Here is an 18,785-nt window from a genome sequence, read left to right on the forward strand (position 1 = left end):
CATTAAGGAGCTGATTGTGGAACCATGTCGCTGTAACATCTTCAACCCAGCTGTACATCATATAAACCGCTATAGGAGGGGGCAGTCTCCCATCATTCCTGGCAGCAGCACATACCTTTAACTCCCTAATCTGTAATACTACAAAATACCGCTCTCATTTCTTCCCAAGCACAAGTGGACTACCAGCAAGGGTCCAACAGTGTTATTCCTAATTACCTTTTTTTCACTCTTGATCCTGTGGCGCTCATAATTAGTTACCTGGGGCTGCAATCCAATTTGAAGTGATGACAAGAAAGTGATCCATGAAAAAGTAATAAGTTAAATCCAATTTCAGCCTTCCTCTAATTAAATGCACATGGAACTAATGACTCAAACCCTACCATTTCAGTGATAATGGTAATTAGCGAGGTGGGAGTCACTCTCTTTTTTCAACACTGTAGGTGTAAACCACAAGGTAAAATGGCAGGAGCACTCTTAATTACATGTGTCATTTTGTCAGCAATTTACACATTTCTGACCAGTCAGGAAGGTTTCATTTGTTTTCCCCTTCCCCGAGGTTCAGGGGAAAACACGTTCAGGCTCTGGCACTGCTCACCCCACATTCCCACTCCCAACCTGGGCAGAAATCACAGTTTTTACAAACCTGTTCTGTAAATGCTTAATGTCAAAGCAGAAAACCTGCAAGAAAATTATACTCAGGGTGCTCGAACAGGATACAGGGCTGAAAATGAGGGATCCTGGCTTCTACTTTGCCCCTCAGGACCGACTTCTTTCCAGTACTCAAATGCCAAACTCCCAAATATCCCAGCAGAGCTGCACACCTCAACACCACTGAGGGCCTGCAGCTCTCCAGCCTTGGGAGAGTCACTTAATATCTCTCTGTCAGGGTTTACATGGCTATAAAATGGGAATAATCATGTTTGCTGACAGTACCTCACACTGCCAGCTCTCCAAATATACTGGTATTTTCATAGAAGCTTCATTTTTTTGAATCATAATATTACAGGATAATCACAGGCTTCTTTTAAGAATAAACACACTTGTCACCTTTCTGCTCAGTCTAAAGAACTGAATAGTAAATGCTTTAAAAAATATTAAAAGGCAGCAAAAAAAGCCCATAGGTGTCATGAAAAAAAAAACCCCTTAGTATCATAATTTTCAAGCTGATCATGTAATTTTGAGGATCTGACTCAGATTTTGTTCTGTTTGTGGGGTGGATGATGTCTGCATTTCACAGACACATTCCAAGAACTGACTAACATTTATAATTGGGCTTAGGGGTGAAAAATAAATAAGAACTAAGTGGTTCTTTGGTAGAAACCAGAAAAACTCAACTTTGCTTAATTTCCAAAATCAGAAACAGATAATGAAAGATTCAAGGGAAATTTTCATAGGCAAACTTCAAACCCTGCAGAAGGCAAAATCTTGACCCAAGCTGAGTTGGTGCCAAAATTCCCATTGGCTTGACTGAGACCACATTCTGATCAATTTCTGTATTGAAGAGTGAAACAGAGAGATACTCATACAAACAGAATAAAAATTTACTTCTTCTGCCAAATCATCTGCTGAGACAATTCCTCTACCAGTTGTTAAATTTACCACTATGTAAAAAAGGTTCCCTGGGTGTAAAACCTGAGACAACATAACTGAGACTTGTGCGCTCCAAGTGAAACGGAGCATACCCTGCCCTTCACCTCTTGGTGTTTATTACGTTGTCAAACTAAAAATTTCTAATTTCATAAAAAAAAAAAAAACAATACTAATTGCCCCCAACATCAAGCTACAGTGATTTTTTTTTCCTCTTGCCCTCTTGTATTTCTCAAGATACTGGAAAGATATATTAAGATAATACAGCATGCAAATTAAATTCTACAAAAGCCCAGCCAAAAGGCTGCTTTAAAAAGCAGCGGTATGCAAAGGCGAGGACAGCTCTGTCCTCTCAGCCTCCCCCAGTCTCACCCTGAGAATTTAAACCAAACCCAAATTCTTTTCTTGGCTGTGACTTAAAGGGAAGATTTATTTTTTTGTTTTGCCAAGCAAAACCAAAAGTTTCCATCCCAGTAATTTAATTATTTTTTCTCTCCAAACACAGGCAGGTTAATGATCAGACAAGAAATCTCATTTAATCACATAAAAAAAAGTCAAGTGATGGGTTTGAATTGCGAGATACTGATTTGGACATCCTAAATTTGTTTTCAGTCCAGTATCCAACTTCCAGCTCAATGCAACACACAACATTTACGTCTTTAAAAAAAATTGTATTTTTAGTATTGCCAAAACACACATGCACTTTTACTTTCTTGGGAGAAAAATGTGTCTCTTGATTTGTTTCCAATCTGTGTGGCTCTTGCCAGCAACTAAAATGCTTGAAGAACCAAAATGAATAATCGGTAAGAGCATCGGCAATTAAAGCTGCAAATTTTAATCAATACATCTATTAATACAGATATATTTATCTTGGCCAGGAAAAATGTGCACATTTTCAAAATCCTAAGCATACCTGGCCTGTTAAATTATTTGTTTCACATATTCAAGGAAATCCACTGTCTATGGCAAATATATTATCAAACAGCCTTTAGTCTTTTTTACATTTCCAGTAATTTTTGTGGAACTGGTATTTTTTATGTTCTTTCCCCAACTGCTGGTTATTAAATCCATTTCTTAACTTTCAATTTTCTTTTGTTTGTGTCATCAGGCTGCGAAACCGGAGGTCACTGCCAAATCTAAACCACGGCAGTGTGCGATAGGCTCAAAATGTGAGTCATCCTGTATTTGGAGATTTGGGGTTTTTCAGCTATCAGCAGAGCACATCTCCAGTCCTGCGTCCAAGTTCTTACACACTGAGTATCTCACGATCTGTTAAAAGCAGATCTTCAGGTAGAGCTGCCAAGATCAAGAGACCCCAAACAGCATTGCAGGAGCCCACTGTCACTTAAACACTACTGAAGACACCATGTCCCAGTGTGGCTACAGGATGCTGGGATATATTTAAGTACCTTGGCTACTTAATCAGGGAATAAAGAAGGAATAGAGGAAATTATCCACAAGGGGCGAACAGATTAGCTGCACAGTATACACCAGATTAATCTGCATCTCTTTGTGGTGGTGGGGTTTAGAGGGTGCATTTCCAGCCCCAGTAGTGGCCCCTGGGGCAGGCAGGGCCATGGAGCATCTCAGTGGGAGAAGCAGCAGCCCAGGCAGACAGCATCCCTCCCTGCTCCATGCAAAGCTCCCCAGCACTCGTGCTGGGCGCTGCTCACCAGTGCCCTCGCCAAGCACAGCAGGGATGAGCGATGCCTATGGTGTTCTTGTTATACATGAAGCCTGTTTGTCACAAAAAAACAAGGTGACTGCTAACTGCTGTGGCTATTAAATGAGACATCTATTTTTGTAAGTGAAGCCCAAGGATACCTTGTTCATTATTTAAACAAACTTATGAAAAACAGGCACGTTTCCCCCACCCTTGATATTTATCCTATGTACTGTCAGCAATAGGTGTCACCTCATCAGCATGGCCCCATCTGACTTGAGGGCCTGTGGGTGCTTGTGTGGGTGCAATTTTACTGAAAAATTCTACCCCCAGCAGCACCATCTCCTTTCAGCAACAGATTTTCATTACAGGGATGCACTTGGGGGTGTTACATCCAAGAGGACTTCCAGTATGTTTTAGACATAAGCAAAAGCACCAGGAGTGAGAAGGGGGAAAAAAAAAAAAAAGACTGGGCAGTCATTTGAATCAGTGAGTGACAGGCTGGGCCAGCTCTCTGTATACATTAATAAATTAGAATTTTAATTGTGTCTCTGACTGCAGGAGCTGCTCCAGTACTTTAATACGTACCAACAATTGGCTATGTTATGGAATCCACGATGTGGCCTTCACTGTTGACCTCTGCAACACAATTCCCAGTCTGACTACGGAAACTGTTTGGTTTGATCCTTTCAACTTATTTGAATCCTGACAAATAAGCTCACAGCTGAAAGGTCAACACAGTCATATTTCATCCTCTGGAGCTATTCTTAAGACATCTGCACAACAAAGCACTTCTTTTAGTACCTGACACTGGACCTAGCCAGCACAATCTCTCATTAAAAATGTCCCCAGTGGAAGAGTCTATTAAAAGGCATATGGATCAGCTATGGATTTACCAAATAAAATATTTTTGAAAGCATTAATGTAACGCTTTGGATTATGGCTCTTGACACTGCCAATAAAACGTATATTTGCCCAATGACAAAATGCTTCATACTTTCCAAAAGAATAATAGCCCGGCTGTAAAGCACGAGGTGTTGTCCAGCAGCCGGAGCACAGGGGTGGGAGCCAGGAACTCATGAATCTTAATCCTACCTCTAAACCCAATTCCCTCTGTGATCCTAAGTGAGTTGCTTAACCCGCATCCCTCAGTTTCCCAGTCCAGAACTGGGATAATGCTACTTACTTATCAGACTTTCCTTCTGGGGATGTTTTGGAGATTAGTATTTGCAAAATGCTTTGAAGATGAAATCACTACACCAAAGCTTGGCGTTGTCCACGCTGGGCCAAGGGCTGCAGTTAACAGCTATTCCTCACTCAGGCAAAACTCCCCTTCAACTGCCCATCAGCTTTATTTGGGTAAGAACCACAGAATCAGGCCCTCTCACTTTACTGTCAAGGCCTCTAGCAATGTTGGCTTTACCTTCCATATTCTGCTACATATTTAAAGAGCCTAGCATCCGTATTTTTGCAGGAAAATAATCTGAAGCACATATAAAAGGCAAGAGAAGCAGCAATGCTGTCAGGGAGCTCATGGTGATAGTATATCAAACTAAAAAAAAAAAAAAAAAAGTAGAAAGAGCAAAACAGACACGAGTTTGACAACGTGCTATGACAACAAGAGGGAAAAAAAATCCAGAAAGAATTTGGGGCTACAGAGGCTGAAGCATCAGATATAGAAGAGCGAGATAAGATAAATGTCCCAGCTAAAGGGCTTTGTGCAACTGCAGCTGAACTGCTGCATTCAGGACCTTATTATCAAAAATCCACCGACATGCTGCAATTGCAATTGCAGTAATAAAAGCAATAACCAGCTGCAAACCAGCAAAGTGGTCAAGGGTCTGGAAGTGCTAGTTTAAGAAATACATAAAGAACTAGATACATATAATTTGCCAAAACTGGCAAGTACATGTAAGTATCTCAGATGTTTGAGGAGTGCGAACACGAGGCAAGGCAAGGGACTGACTCAGTATTTATACAAGCAGTATTACTTGGAGCAAGAGGATGGAATTAAAGTGGAAAGTTCCTGAGCGTGTGCTTTGTTATGGAAAACTATCTGAAGGAAAATAATAGCAGTCCCACCATCACTTGGGATTTCTAGCACTAGAATAGCAAGAAAAAAAAAAAAAAAAAAAGAGAAAAAAAAGGAACTGTGATACATGACCTAATAGGTCTTTCTTGTCTTTAACTCCCCGTGATTTATCCCACAAGACTAGCAGAATGTACTCCAAAGCCCCATATGTGTGCATACATCTTCTGTTTGGGAATGCTGTATTGGTTTTAGCTCTCTGAATTCATAACAGCACAAAGCCCTCTAATATTTAGATTTTACTTCTGAAGATGTCCATAAATCAGCAGACAATAAAAGGGGGAAAAACACACCGATGATATGATATCCTAGCATTTCCCAATATCCTTGACACAGCAAATCAACGGTTTGAGTGAACACAGACTACAAATGGAACAGCAATCAAACAGAAATGTTAATGCAAATCTCCTATGCACACTGACACAGTAACAAAAGCTATTCCATTTTGTCATGATCCAACCCTACCAGACGCTAATAAAAGTACACGCTCACGATTTGTAAATACGCCGTAGGTGGGACTTCCAAGAGCACCCAGCATCAATCCTGCTGCCACTTACACCAGCCACAGCCACTCTGTGGACACAGGGAGGAAGCCCCTGAAGGTTCCATCCCAGTGTCTGCATGGAAGACACATTTATTCAGCTTTTACAAGCCCCAGACCCTCACAGAGGCTCGCAGGCTCCCCTTACCTGAAGGGCTGGCTGTTTGTCATTCCTCTTTGGAGACTTTAATCCACTAATTTGTTGCTGCTGCTGCTGCTGCTGTTGCTGCTGCTGTTGCAGGAGAAGCTGTCGTGCCACCTGGAGAGCCTGTAGGGAGAAAGAGGTTGAAGAATTGAGTTCAGAGTCAAGAGGGCACTGGGAGCTACACAAGCAGCATAAGGGCAAAGAAATCACTGGTCATGGAGTACCACTCCACTCCTGACGCACCTCCAGTGAGGAAAGCAGTGGCTTCCACAACAGCAACACCTAGCATACAATGGGGTGATATCCCACCACTGATCTCCCATTTTGACTAAGGAGAAAAACAGCAGCAGCTGATGTTTGCCTCCTGGGGGGAAGCCTCAAGTAACTGCAGGAATCCTGGTGGTGAGCTCCATGGAGTTGTTGTTGTCCCCCTGAAGCAGCTCATAGCCCTCCTCACTAATGGGCAGTCTCCTTTGCTTTTAGCTTTCAGATGCCTCCTCTCCAGCAGATCAGGCTGGGTTTACAGAAGAGGGCAGTCATATATCACTGTCTGCTCCCCTGAGCACCAGAGAACATCAGGGAAGCTTCTGGAAGGACATGGTGGGAGAAAGAGGAGAGGCAGTAGCAGGCAGAGCCATGCTGCAAGGAGCTGGAGAGAATGCAAAGAAAAGCTGGGACAGCATTTCACCTCACCAGGACTTAGACTTTGATGATCCTTGTGGGTCCCTTCCAGTTCAGGATGTTCTATGATCCTATGAAAATCATTGTCAGCTGTGGGGACTCACTGGGAGGGGACACAGCAGTAAAGGGACAGTGTGACACTGGAGGGGCAAGGGACATGACCCTGAAAGCATGAGCAAGCAGGATGTGGGGAAATTATTGCAAAATATCATCCAAAGCAGACAAGAGTCCCTCAACACTGGAGCTGCTCTGCAAGGCCCGATTTCTCCATCAGGTGGGGAAAGGAAACCAAGAGGAGATAAAAGAGGAAAAGCTGAGGAGCCAGTCCCTGCCCTGGCTCCCTCCTGGCTCCCCGGGCAGGGGACAGCAAGGATGAGCCCTGCAAGGCAGACTGTGGCACAGCTGAGGCTGCGCTGGCGAGACCCCAGCCTGCTGCTCCCGGAGGATTCACCGGCACCGGACCGGGCCTCCCTGGTCTCCTTGGAGACGTTCAGTACATGTGTAGGTGGAAAAGTGGGAAGGCTGAAGACTTCATTAATGTAAAACAAGAAAAATAGTCCCTTTGCAAGATGCCTACATGGAAGGAGGGAAAAAGCCTTCCCCACTCCTACTGTGTATGTTCTCTGAGTGATTTAATTAATATCTATTTAATTAAGAAGTCAGGTATGCTTCAGGTTTCGCCTGCTCCTTCAAGTTGCAGTGTTTAATCTCAGCACAGAACTGCTGGGAAAGGTTTGGTATCAAGGTCAGCAAACTCTAACCCAACTCCCCCACCCCAGTAAAACCTTGTTATTTTAATTGCCAAGATCCATCTTTTTACTTTTGGAGAGACATTGGTCAGCTCAGCGGACTGGAGAACCACCACAGCTGACCAGGGCAAGTGGGCAGGAGAGACCTTATAATGCTTCGGCAGTAAGCCCTCCTTTCCAATTTAATAACAAGTCTCCACTGGATCAGAAAAACTCTCTAGGGGTGGATGGGATTTCCAGCAGAGCTTGGCACGGTGCAGGTAAAATTAGATTTTGCATTTCAAGCTGGTTGGAGCTTAGTGCACCCATAACATCTCTGAATTGGTCCATGTCCCTGCAACGGGTGCAGGGAGCTGCTGGGCATGGATCTGGGCTCCAGACACACACAGCCACCACCCCGTCAATGGTGCACCATCAGGAAACAGGAAACCCTACAGCCTACCAAAGAATTCAATGCAACAAAAGAAAGCTTTATGCAGAAAGCGCTAAGAACAGTTAAAAAACACCTTATTTTTATTGAATTAACTTATTTAGCTGTTAAAGCATCTTCAAGGGTGGGCAGAGGCAGCAGAAATAAAACCTACAAGACTTAAGCGGATAGGCAACAAATACTCACTTATTTAACAGGAGTGTTGTATGGCTTATTTAATTAATGAATACTTGTAAAGCACTCTGAGTTGCTCAGACAAGAAGCTCTATACAGTACAAGCGCAACATATTATTATATATTATTAAGACTGGCTCTGCAGAAGAATAATTCCAGGTAAATGTGCAATCAAATGATCATTTTAGTTCCCAGTAATTAGATTCAATAGGCCAAAAAAACCACAGAAGCCTTTCTTTAATCATACACTAAACAATCAGAACATCCCTAACCTTTCAAGCTACAGCCTTTTTGAATAAAACATCATCAACTTATAGATATTATTCCAAAAAGAACCAGTCACCATATGTGTTGTCTCTTTGAAATACAGTTGCTATAGCAGACCCTGCATGCATTTCATGTGATATGATCATATTCTATCCGTTCTGGCAGCTGAGAGGTTGCACAATTAAACTGGCTGCCAGAAATTTTTCAAGATTCCCAGAACAAGTAGCCATGCAAGAAATGCCTGCTCTCTACTCGAGCTGGCCACGAAGCTCCATGCAGCTTGGTGGGGTGGCCACTGCCACCATAAACCCTTACCATGACTGACCCCACAGCAATGAGGGTCTCTGGCTGTGGGGACAGGCTGGCACTGGCAGAGATCTGCTGGAGGAAAGCCAGAGCTCCAGTCCAGCTGCACAGCACCCACATCCCTCACACCCACCACTCTGAGGGTCTCCATTCAAGGTGACATCTACACCACCCCATTCCATGTCCAGGTGTCACCTGTGCTGGTGCAAACCTGGTGGGACCAGAGTTGGTAAGAGGGAAGGACCAGCACAGAGGGTGGAGCAGGGCAGGAAGGAAAGGATTAGAAAGAATAGAAGTGGGCCAGAGGGAGCATCAGGGATACATACAAGCAGCCAGGATGGACAGGAATATCAAAGGCAAAAGACAAGGTAGATGCAAGAGAGATGGCAACATGCTGACATTCCAGGGATTGCAGCTTGAAATGGCATTGCCCATTTCTCCTCTCAAGATTTCGTTTTTTCACTTACAAGTAACTGACAGCAATAAAAGCCGAGCATCAGATGAGCTTGGGTTTATGATGTGGAAGGTTGTGTGTAGCTCAGATATGCTTCTTACTGAGCATCTGCATCAAGGAGCTACCAAGTCCTTGGTGGTACAGTGAACCCAGCAATCCCACATCCCTCTGCCTTTCTACTTCTCCCTGTTCAGCCTTTCCTTCCTCCTACCTCAGTCCTGTCCTTGCCACTTCCAAGCCTTATCCACACTCCTCACACAAGACAGGACATGTATGCGAAAGATGGCTTGGGATACACTGACCCTCCTTCCTTTCACTCACAAAATACTTCAAGCCCGTTTGGGGTTTGCCTTGATGGAATTACTTTGCTGATATCAGTTCAAGCCCTGTGGACAGCTGTACAACCCAAGCCAAGAAGCATCACCCCTCTGCCCCTTTCTCTGGTTCCAGGCAGTGCTGCTCCTGCACGGAGCTCATCCCTGGCGTGGGAGCCCTGCTGAGGCTGCCGGTGCTGCACAGTGCTCAGGCGAGGATAGACAGGGAAATTAATTTGAGTGAAGTCAGTCCCACAACCTTCATCAGCACGGAGATTCGCAAGCAGGCCTGTACATTAATAAAGCTTCCTGTGGGAGTAGATGTTGCCTTTGATTTGCATGTGAATTCAATGCTAGTGAGAAGTGCCAGACTGTCAGACATGGAGACCAAAGTCTCTTATCTTTCCAAAAGCTTCTGTAGCAGTTTCCCCACATTTCCTTAATCATCTGCCTTGTCCTCAACTTACTGAACAGGCAGTAGAGAGTAAAGCTGGATTCGGTTCAACTCCTGCTGCTGCCAAGTCCTGAAACAAGGGTGCCACGACTGTTTACTGCTAGCCAACAGCTCTGCTAACGTAGCCCTCTCCTCACAAGCAGGTGCTCTGACATCTCCAAGCTCTTTTCACACATTCTTCCCCACTGCCATAGTTACATCCTAAATCTCCACCACGTGCTTGCAAGTGAACAATTGCCAGGGGCCGTGAAAAAGAAGCTTGTGTTTGTATGTCCAGACAACAGCATGTTCCTTTAAGGTGGAGATGCCAAGAGCCCCCAAAACCACAGAGATGCTTCAAATACCTGGCTCTGTATTTACCAGCACCCACATTATCTGCACTGCTCAAAGTGCCAGCAAGTCTGGACAAAGCTTCTTGGGACACCCAGAGACCAAGACACCAATCCTGGCTTCCAGCAGTGAATCACAGAGCAGCAGTACCCATCCTCTCTGCACCAAAACACAAGGGGAAATCCTCTCACTTACTGGGAAAAACAGAGAAAGGAAAGCATCCCCCTGAAAATGAATGGGTTTTGGTCACTATAAACATGGATTTGGAAAGACAACATCAGGAAAAGGCTGCCTACCAACCAAGTCATCCTATGCCTAAATGCAAGATACAGTAAATGAACTCCCAAGGTGCTTTCTTATCCATTAGGAAATCACCCAGACATAAGGAGATTTTCTGGTGTAAAACAGATCAGTAAAAAGGCAACTGAAATACAGAGCTTGAGAGACATTGCACAAACTTGGAATGGTATTTGAGAGTCAACACTGGGTGACACCTAACCCAGGAAAAATGTTAACAGTACATTAACTGTGAGATAAATCAAGCCTGTTTCATTCACAGCGTAAGTGGGAAGCCCCACTGAAAAGTCCTCTCCCTGTGCTTAGGGAAGTGGCAACCATTTATTATTTCCCAACCACTTAAGCACCAGGAGGGGGAAAAAAAAAGTACACATTTGAGATGACCAAGACAATTTTACTGCAAGACAGACAGAACGTGACTTGTTTGCCCAGCTGTTGTTTGCCCAGAACACTGGGCACTGCTATCACCCCAGTTACTGTTGTAATTCAACATTTCCATGCAAGCACCTTGACCTTTCAGTTTCACCATCCTCTTTGGGCAAGCTCTGATGAAGGGTAAAAATGCAGCCCTGCCTCTTCACTGCATGTGGCCAGAAACTCCTGATTCGGGAAGGGGGCTGGGGAAGGGAAATACACTGGAAAAAGAGGGTAGAACTTTAAAAATAGAAATGCTGCTTAAAGGCCATATACTTGCTTACCGTGTCAGTACATAAGGAAAACAGTAACAGGATCCAGTCGCATGCAGCCTCTTGCTAACTTGTTCCACCACTGCAGCCAGTACAAGGCAGCAACTCTCCAACTTTTTTCCATCATCCTATTCCTACTGAAGAAAAAGTGCTCCAGCTCCTCCCTTCCCATCTGCTCCAACCGTTATTAATATCAATCAGTTATTAATGAAATATGATGACCTACAGCTATAATAGGCCTGGCTCTAACGCCAGGGGAAGCTTGTTTCTGAACCTGAGGTTTATCAGGCATGGAAAGATCAATCCAGAGAACGTCAGGATGTATGGAAAGGAATGTACACTGGAGGGTGGGGAGATGAGCAGCAGCCATGAGGATGCAAAAGAAAGGGGTGTCCTGTTCAACTGCCAATACCCAGGGCAGCTGGTCAGTAATGAATGGCTGCCTACAAACTATCTGGATAAACATGCACTCAGAAGTTTCAAGGAGAACACAAAACAAAATCTCATGTGTTTTTACAGATTCCTAAGGATTCTGGGCCTTTCCAGGTGGACAAAGCTGCTTATCAGGAAAGCAACTTGAGAAAGGAAGAAGGAAGAGTTCTCTAAAATCAGAGGTGGTCTTGCAGCCATTGGAAGTGTCCAAGCAATAAATCTGGAAAGTTAGTTGCCAGCCAACACCATATTCTATCCATAATTTCAGTTATGGTCACAAACAGCAAAATAGAAAAAAACAAGCAAGCAGAGAGAGAAGGGAGAAACTTTAAAGGCAAAATCTGCCCTTGGAGCAAACATCACACTACGCTGGTCCCAGACCTTGTGTGTTGACCTTTGATAGCCATACCCTTGCAAGCTACCACTGCTCCTCAACTTCCCCACTGAGATTTGGGCAAAGCACAGCGTTGCAGCAGCAGGCATGCAGCTCTCCCATCATCTATTTCTCCCCAAATTTCACGCCACCTTCAGGCCCTGAGGAATCTCCCCGTCAGCAGCTCCAGGCGCCTCTCCCAGTGGAGCATGGCCCACCTCCCAACAGGGCTTCTTGCTTCCCTTCAGCCTCACAAGGCAAGTACCTTTGTTTCTCCTGGGTGGGACGAGGGGGAATTTAGACTCAGCCAGCAATCTCTCTTCCTTCTCAGCTCCCATCTGTCCTCACACCCCGCTCCACTCCACAGCTGCTCCCAGCAGAGCGGCAAGATGCAGCTCTCAAGCTCGGAAGCCCGGATGCACCCGAGCTTCAGAGATGCTTCATGTCTCTCCCACTCCTGCCTCCTCTACCTCCTCTCCTGCGACACTCTCTTCTCCTGGAGCAGCAGATGTAGAGGAGCGGTGGTAGGAGGCAGACACATTGGAGGGGAGCCCTGCTGCAGTTCTCCGGCAGGCTCAGGAGCCGCACAACGTGTGGAAACCAGCGAGGAGAGGAGCAGTATGCAAAGGGGAAAAAAATAAAAAATAGTGCAGAGCGACAGCAGTGGGTAGTGCTGTTCCTCTGGGAGGAACAGAACAGGGGGAGGTGAGATGAACCAACTAGAGAATAGGAAAGGAACCAAAATGAAGAGGAGGAATAAAATGTAGAAGATGCAAAAAAGAGAAGCAGATGTTCTTGCAGCACTTATTCCCTCTGACATTCGTGCCCAGCTCTTCCATCTTCCTCCAGAACTGGGAAATGAGCTGCTACGTGCTCCCTTCCCCACTGCCAGCACCCTGACCCTGTACCACACACAGAATGACACAGCCAAGAGCCCCAACACTGCTCCTGGCAGTGCAGAAGGGAACTCTGAGCATACCTACAGGCAGGACATGGGGCTCTGCTATGACACACAGCTAAGATGCAACATAACCTGGTGAATCATTCCTACTGTCCAGCCTTCTCAACCACCTTGGATTCAAACAATCCCCATCCCCATCTCATCCTCTGCTTCCTTGTTTCATTAAATAATCCTTTTCCACCCACCCTGTCCCAGCTCCACTGGTGCAGCAGGGATGCCCTGAGCCTGGGGAGATGCTGCTGGTTGTACCCAGTGCCTCACTTGGCTGCAGCCAATCTGCAAGGCTGGTTCCACCCAAGGGCTACCGGCCAGCTCGTCATAGAGGGGAGCTTCAACAGCAATAAAATGGTCAATAAAAGGGTCAGCTGGCCATGAAGATCACAGCAGACTGGTCTGCACAAGTGACTAATGGGGTGATTCCTGTACTGGAAAAAGAGAAGGGACCTGAGGTCCACATGTACAAACCCTGGCTCACATCCTGTCCCTGATGTGACAGGGGCACACTTGGAGCAAGGGAGTTGGCAATGTGCCTCATGCTGAAGCATCTCCTAGAATAGTTCAGTCATAAGGAAAGAAGATGAGTCTCTATTTTTCTTCCAGCAGCCTTAGTTTCTTTCCGCTGGAATAGATTCTGGCTACCAGTTAAGGAGATTCCCTCCAGAAAAAGGCACTGGAAACAGAAAGCCTTTCTTCCAAACCCACAGGGTGGAGCTGCCTGTGTCCCAGCTCTGCTGCAGTTCTCCTCGTGGGCACTGAGGTTACTCCTCAGTGGGAGGATGAGTGGACTCCATGCCCCTGCCCTGCCATCCCACAGCCCATCCCATGGCTGGCAAGGTCCCTGCCTGTGAGGACCCAGCACCACACAGGGGGAAAACAGAGTCTGCCTCCAAACAAAACCAATTTCCATTTTGTAATTTATTCAAGAACTCCAACAATTTCAGGGAAAAGGTGGGTGAGGCATTTTCTTCAATACTCGGAGACACTACAGGGATGAAGGGGGCAGGCAGCAAGGGACAGTAGGGTGAGAGATCAGCCTCAGCCAACACCAGGAACCTGCAAACCCTGAAGAAGCTACAACAGGGAAAATGGCTACAAAAATCCCTTTTTTGAGGCATAAATTAAATCCTCAGGCGGTTACACCGCAAAAACACCTTCTGTCCCTTCTTTTAAAGAGTCACAGTCAGGACTCATCAAAGCCACTTAAAAAGTATCTGGCAAAAAGTTCCCAAACATTAAAAATGGTTCTCTTTATTTTGGCATGCCAAGACTCACAGCATGTAGCGGTCTGTACCAGCAAGAAAGGAGGGATGGGCCAACACATCCTGGTAAAATGAGAAAGGATACAAATCTTGGCTCCCTGTTCAAACTGAACCAGAACTGAACTGTTCCTGAGTGATGAAAAAAAAAAATCTTATGGGATTTCCAGCTCATTTCTGTAGGCTCGAGATCAGATTCTGAACTACTGTGTTTATGCAAAAGTGAACCAGACCTTTGAATATTTGGAGGAGCATTCACTGCTGAGCCGCGTTTTTCTTGGATGTCAAAAGCACGGGAAGTTCTCATATTTTTTAAGAGAGAAGAGAAGAGGGATAAGGTGGGGGGGAGAAGGAAGAGGGCCTTTTTGTTGCTACAACATAAATAGTATATTGCATACAGCTGCTTGCGCGCTTCCCTGTGTGGTCAACAAAACAGGGAACATATTTTAAGCTTGTTTTCCAAAACACTGCATGACAAACTTGTACTCAGAGGCCCATGAAATACAGCCCCTGACTGTGGACATCTCACCACGCTCCATCAGACACTCGCTGCTGCTGGGTGAATGAAGGAAACAGAACATTGGGACAGCCCAAAACATGGAAAACTAAAGCTGCAAATCACATCTCTGCACTTCTATGGCACAACCTAATTTAGAACTGCTTGTAAAAAGCTTAATTTTAACAGATTCTGGTAAAGCAAAAATAGGCAAGATTGAGATGGAGGCGACAAAAATGATTAGAGGGCTCAGCAGATACGAGGCAAGATTGATAAGGGTGGGAGTGTTTAGTTTAGCGAGAGATGAGTAAGAGGGGAGACGATAACAAGTATACAAGTTGTGACTTGGCCTGAGAGGGTACATCTGGTGCTTTTGCCATTTCTCATAATGCAAGAGAAAGAGGACATTGAATGAAGTCAGGAAGCAACAGCCACCAAAAAAAACCCCCAAAACAAAACGGCAGATAAAAAGATTTTTTTTCCTTTCTTAATATACAACTCATAATTACTCCCTGGAACTTAGTGTCACAAGGTATCACCAGGGCCAAGAGCATGGGGAGGATGCAAAGAAAGGATTAGACACTTGTAGAGATAGTTATGAGAGCATTTACAGCTATATTTTGAAAAATAAAAATAGAAATCAAGGTACAAATGTTTATGCTTCAGGGCACAAACAACCTTAAATTGCTGAAGTCTGGGAGGACATTTTCCCCCATGGACAGGTCCTTCATGGGCTTCTGCCCAAGGACTTCAGCCAGGGCTGGAGAGCTCCCCTGTCCAACAGGCTGCAACTGCTCCTGCCCCTTGGTCTTTGCAGGTATCTCAGTCCTGCACCTCTGATCCCAAAGCCCATTCCTCAGCCCCCTCTGAGCCTCCTCAACCCTCAGAGACTTCTGGGCAGGGGGGGCCAGCCATGTTCCCCAGCGTAGCCCCTGCCCATGTCACCTGGCCCCAGCTGCTCATTTCCTCTTTCTTCTTTACATCACATTTAAGTTTCAGGTCCTTATTTTGCCAGCCCTTCCTCTCCCTGCTATTTCGACTGCCACTTTTTCCTCCCTCAAACCCAAACCCCCAGCTCCAGCCCCTGCCATCCACTTGGGCTCTCCAGGGAGGGCTGACCCCCTTGCACCCAGAAGGTGAAGCATCCACCTCCACACCCACCAACGACGCACAGGCTTGAACACAACTTCACCATGTCAGGCAAATTTTCCCTTTCTCGATGTGAAGCCATTCCTCAGAGGAACCCTGCATCCCTGAGGAGGAGGAGGACCCTCCTGTGGATGTGGCACCTGCGGGGCAGCGGCAGTCAGGCGCTATTACGGACCCTGGCGCTCATCAACGCGCTGGAACTGACATGCGACTCGGGGAGACAAAGAGAGATTTTGAAAGCAAGTCAGTCTATTAAATTTATACCTACCTGCACAATGTGAAGCAAACCACATCTCGGTTTCCTTTCATGTGCATGACAGTCTTAACTTGTTTCTTTTAATCCCATAAAAGCAGCTAAAGCATGCAACATGCTTCCCGGAGACGAAGCAAACCTGTATTTTACTTCCTGACAGTGATTTAGTTTATAGGGTGTTGGTTTTTTTGTTGTTCTTTTTTTTTCAGGGAAGATAATGAACATTGTCCAAAGCTGGTATTATAAAGGAAATACTACATGCTACATGCTAGACACCTGGCATTTAAAAGAGAATCCCATAAATTGACACTGTCTGTAACGGACCAAACACAGCTGCAACCCCTCACGCTGCACAGACACCAGCACTGGAGGCTGGAAGATCCCAGCATCTCCTGCCAAGGTTTTCTTTGGAAATCAGCACCCTTCTGAAAATTCAAAGCGTCTCTCATTTAGTCGGTCACACCCCAAGCAGGACCGGGGAGATGACCAGGGCTCTATGACTATGCAATAAATCCAGCAAATCCAAAGGGCTGGAGCAGTAATCCATGGAAATGTTCCAGGCAAGAGGGGGGTTTAAGTGCCTTTAATTCCCAGCTGCAAGCCCAACAAGCTGCCAGAAGGCGGAGACCACCGAACACAAGGGGTTAATGGCCTTGCTAAAGAAAATGATACACATAATTTCCTTTTATCATAAAACAATACGTTTATTATTTTCGGTATATCTGCTAAAGGGCATGGCCTTCTGAGTGGAAAACAAAACACAGCTTGGTCACATGTTTATTTGCTTCAGCTACTCCCTTTCCCTTCTGATAAATAATCAAACATGCCATCCAGAAAAAACAAAACCAGTGAGATGGGAAATTTGATGGTCATCAAATAGACTAAGATACCAAGAAAAGCAGCCCACTGTTCCCACAGAGAGTTTTCTGCCCCACACCTACACTAACATCTGAGTAAATAACTTCAGTCACTCTTTCCATTTTCCCCATGAAATTACTCCTACTGTTAAACAAATTGTCCTTAAGGCAGTTGCAAACACCATTTTTTTCCCCTGCAAAGTAGAACAACTTCTGAACATTAAAAAGCCAGACTAGCAATATATTTTCAAAATATGTTTGTTGTACTTGCGGTTTGGCTGAACACACAGCTTGATTTCTCTCTCTCTCGCTCTCTTTTCTAGGAAGATGGGGGTTTACAGTTTAAAATTTTAAAGTGTATTTGGATCTTGGAGAGGCAGGAAAAGCCTCAAGGAGGATGGGTTTTCTCCATAGGGCAGGCAGCATATTTTCCATTTTCTCTTATGTTTCACACTATACGAGCACCACGAATGCTTGCCAAAAAAAAAAAGTTACCTGCTATTTCAGTGGACTTCTGCGGGGGGGAGAAATCACTGAGAAATATCATGCAGTTTTTTAAAGTCACTTGAACAGAGGGGAAAAAATCCAGCATCCGTGTTGTGACATGGATTACCTAGAGGATCTACACTATCTTCCAATAACCCCTGAAGACCATTCATACAACAATCATTAATACTGAAAAACTGCAGAGAAAATCCCTCACGTGAGAAGTTAACAACCATTACCCGGCGTGAGCACGCTTTCCCTTTCCTTTTGTAGTACCACAGGTCTAAACAATAGTCATATGAATGAGATAATAGCCATGCTTGTCTCAGCAGCCTGATTTTTATTAGCATGAAATTGGTACAAATATTAGCGAGGCTGGTTCGCATGCGGTGCCAGAGCCACCATGCAAACAATTTGTGGAAAACAAAAAAGCCATTCGGTGCGTTTGCGCCACTCGTGCTGCCCAGAGCAGCAGCAATGTTTCCTTTCTTGGAGGGGTTTGTTGTTTAGGTATTTTTGGCAGTTTCTGCAAGGAGAAGCTGCAGCACCCGGCAAGCAGCAGGGATGGTGGCACATGGCTGCTCCTGTGCCAGAGGGGCAGCACCACAAGGTGACAGGCACCCCAAAAAAGGACTCGGCCCTTGCCACAGCTCTCCAAAGCCATGCCAAAAACCCCACCCTTGTCAACACTGCCATAAACAACCTGAACTGGCTGCTTTTGCATCAAACCAAAGCAATTCCCCTCTCCTGTGCTCCAAGCTGCCTGCGCAAGGCAGCGCGTTAAAAGTTCAGCCCTGCCTGCACGCTCCTTTCCTCTGAGCGCTCGCAGAGAAAATGAAGAGTTTAACAGAGTGAGCTCTTACTGTCTGCCTTTAGATTTCCGTCTTCGCGCTGGAGATGTTTCTGGCTGTTTCTGTGAAGCGGGGGCTGAAGAATGGTAAAAAGATGTTTGAATAAACAGGAAGTGCCGTGCAGCCGGAGCACAGGCTGGAGGGAGACGCTGGAGCACTGCCCTTCGCGGCAGCCACCGGGCTCTGCCTCCACAGTAGCAACCTCTGCTTTTACTAAATGACAAAGAAACCGCAAAGCATTCCTTACCTAATTCTTCCCTTGCGAAGTGGTGAGATCAGCTGGAGCTCACAGGTAATGTCAAAGTTGGGATTAGCACTCCACCCGGCACAAAAATCTAGTGACTCCACACTATTAAACCCCCCTATCTGTGAGCAGAAACAGGCAGAACTAATTATGTCCCCAAACAGACCAAACAGCAGGCAGAAGCACACCTCGCTTCTGTATCTAGGCAAATTCGGATTTGCACGGAAGTCCAGCCAAGCTTGACATTCCTACCCTCAACA

The 18,785-nt window shown here is 45.4% G+C and overlaps 1 protein-coding gene across 1 annotated transcript in view; it reads right to left on the reverse strand.

Moving 5' to 3' along the window:
- FOXP1 (forkhead box P1) overlaps nt 1–18,573 on the reverse strand; it is a 119,790-nt gene extending 101,217 nt beyond the window's left edge. Inside the window, exons 1-2 of the mRNA XM_058813097.1 lie at nt 18,529–18,573; nt 6,029–6,148 (exon numbers count right to left, since the gene is read on the reverse strand). The gene's annotated coding sequence lies outside the window, so the exon portion shown is untranslated. The remainder of the gene's footprint in view (nt 1–6,028; nt 6,149–18,528) is intronic.
- Nucleotides 18,574–18,785: the final 212 nt, after the last annotated feature.

The sequence above is a fragment of the Ammospiza caudacuta genome, chromosome 12, assembly GCF_027887145.1.
Source record: "Ammospiza caudacuta isolate bAmmCau1 chromosome 12, bAmmCau1.pri, whole genome shotgun sequence".
NCBI classification, from domain to species: Eukaryota; Metazoa; Chordata; class Aves; order Passeriformes; family Passerellidae; genus Ammospiza; species Ammospiza caudacuta.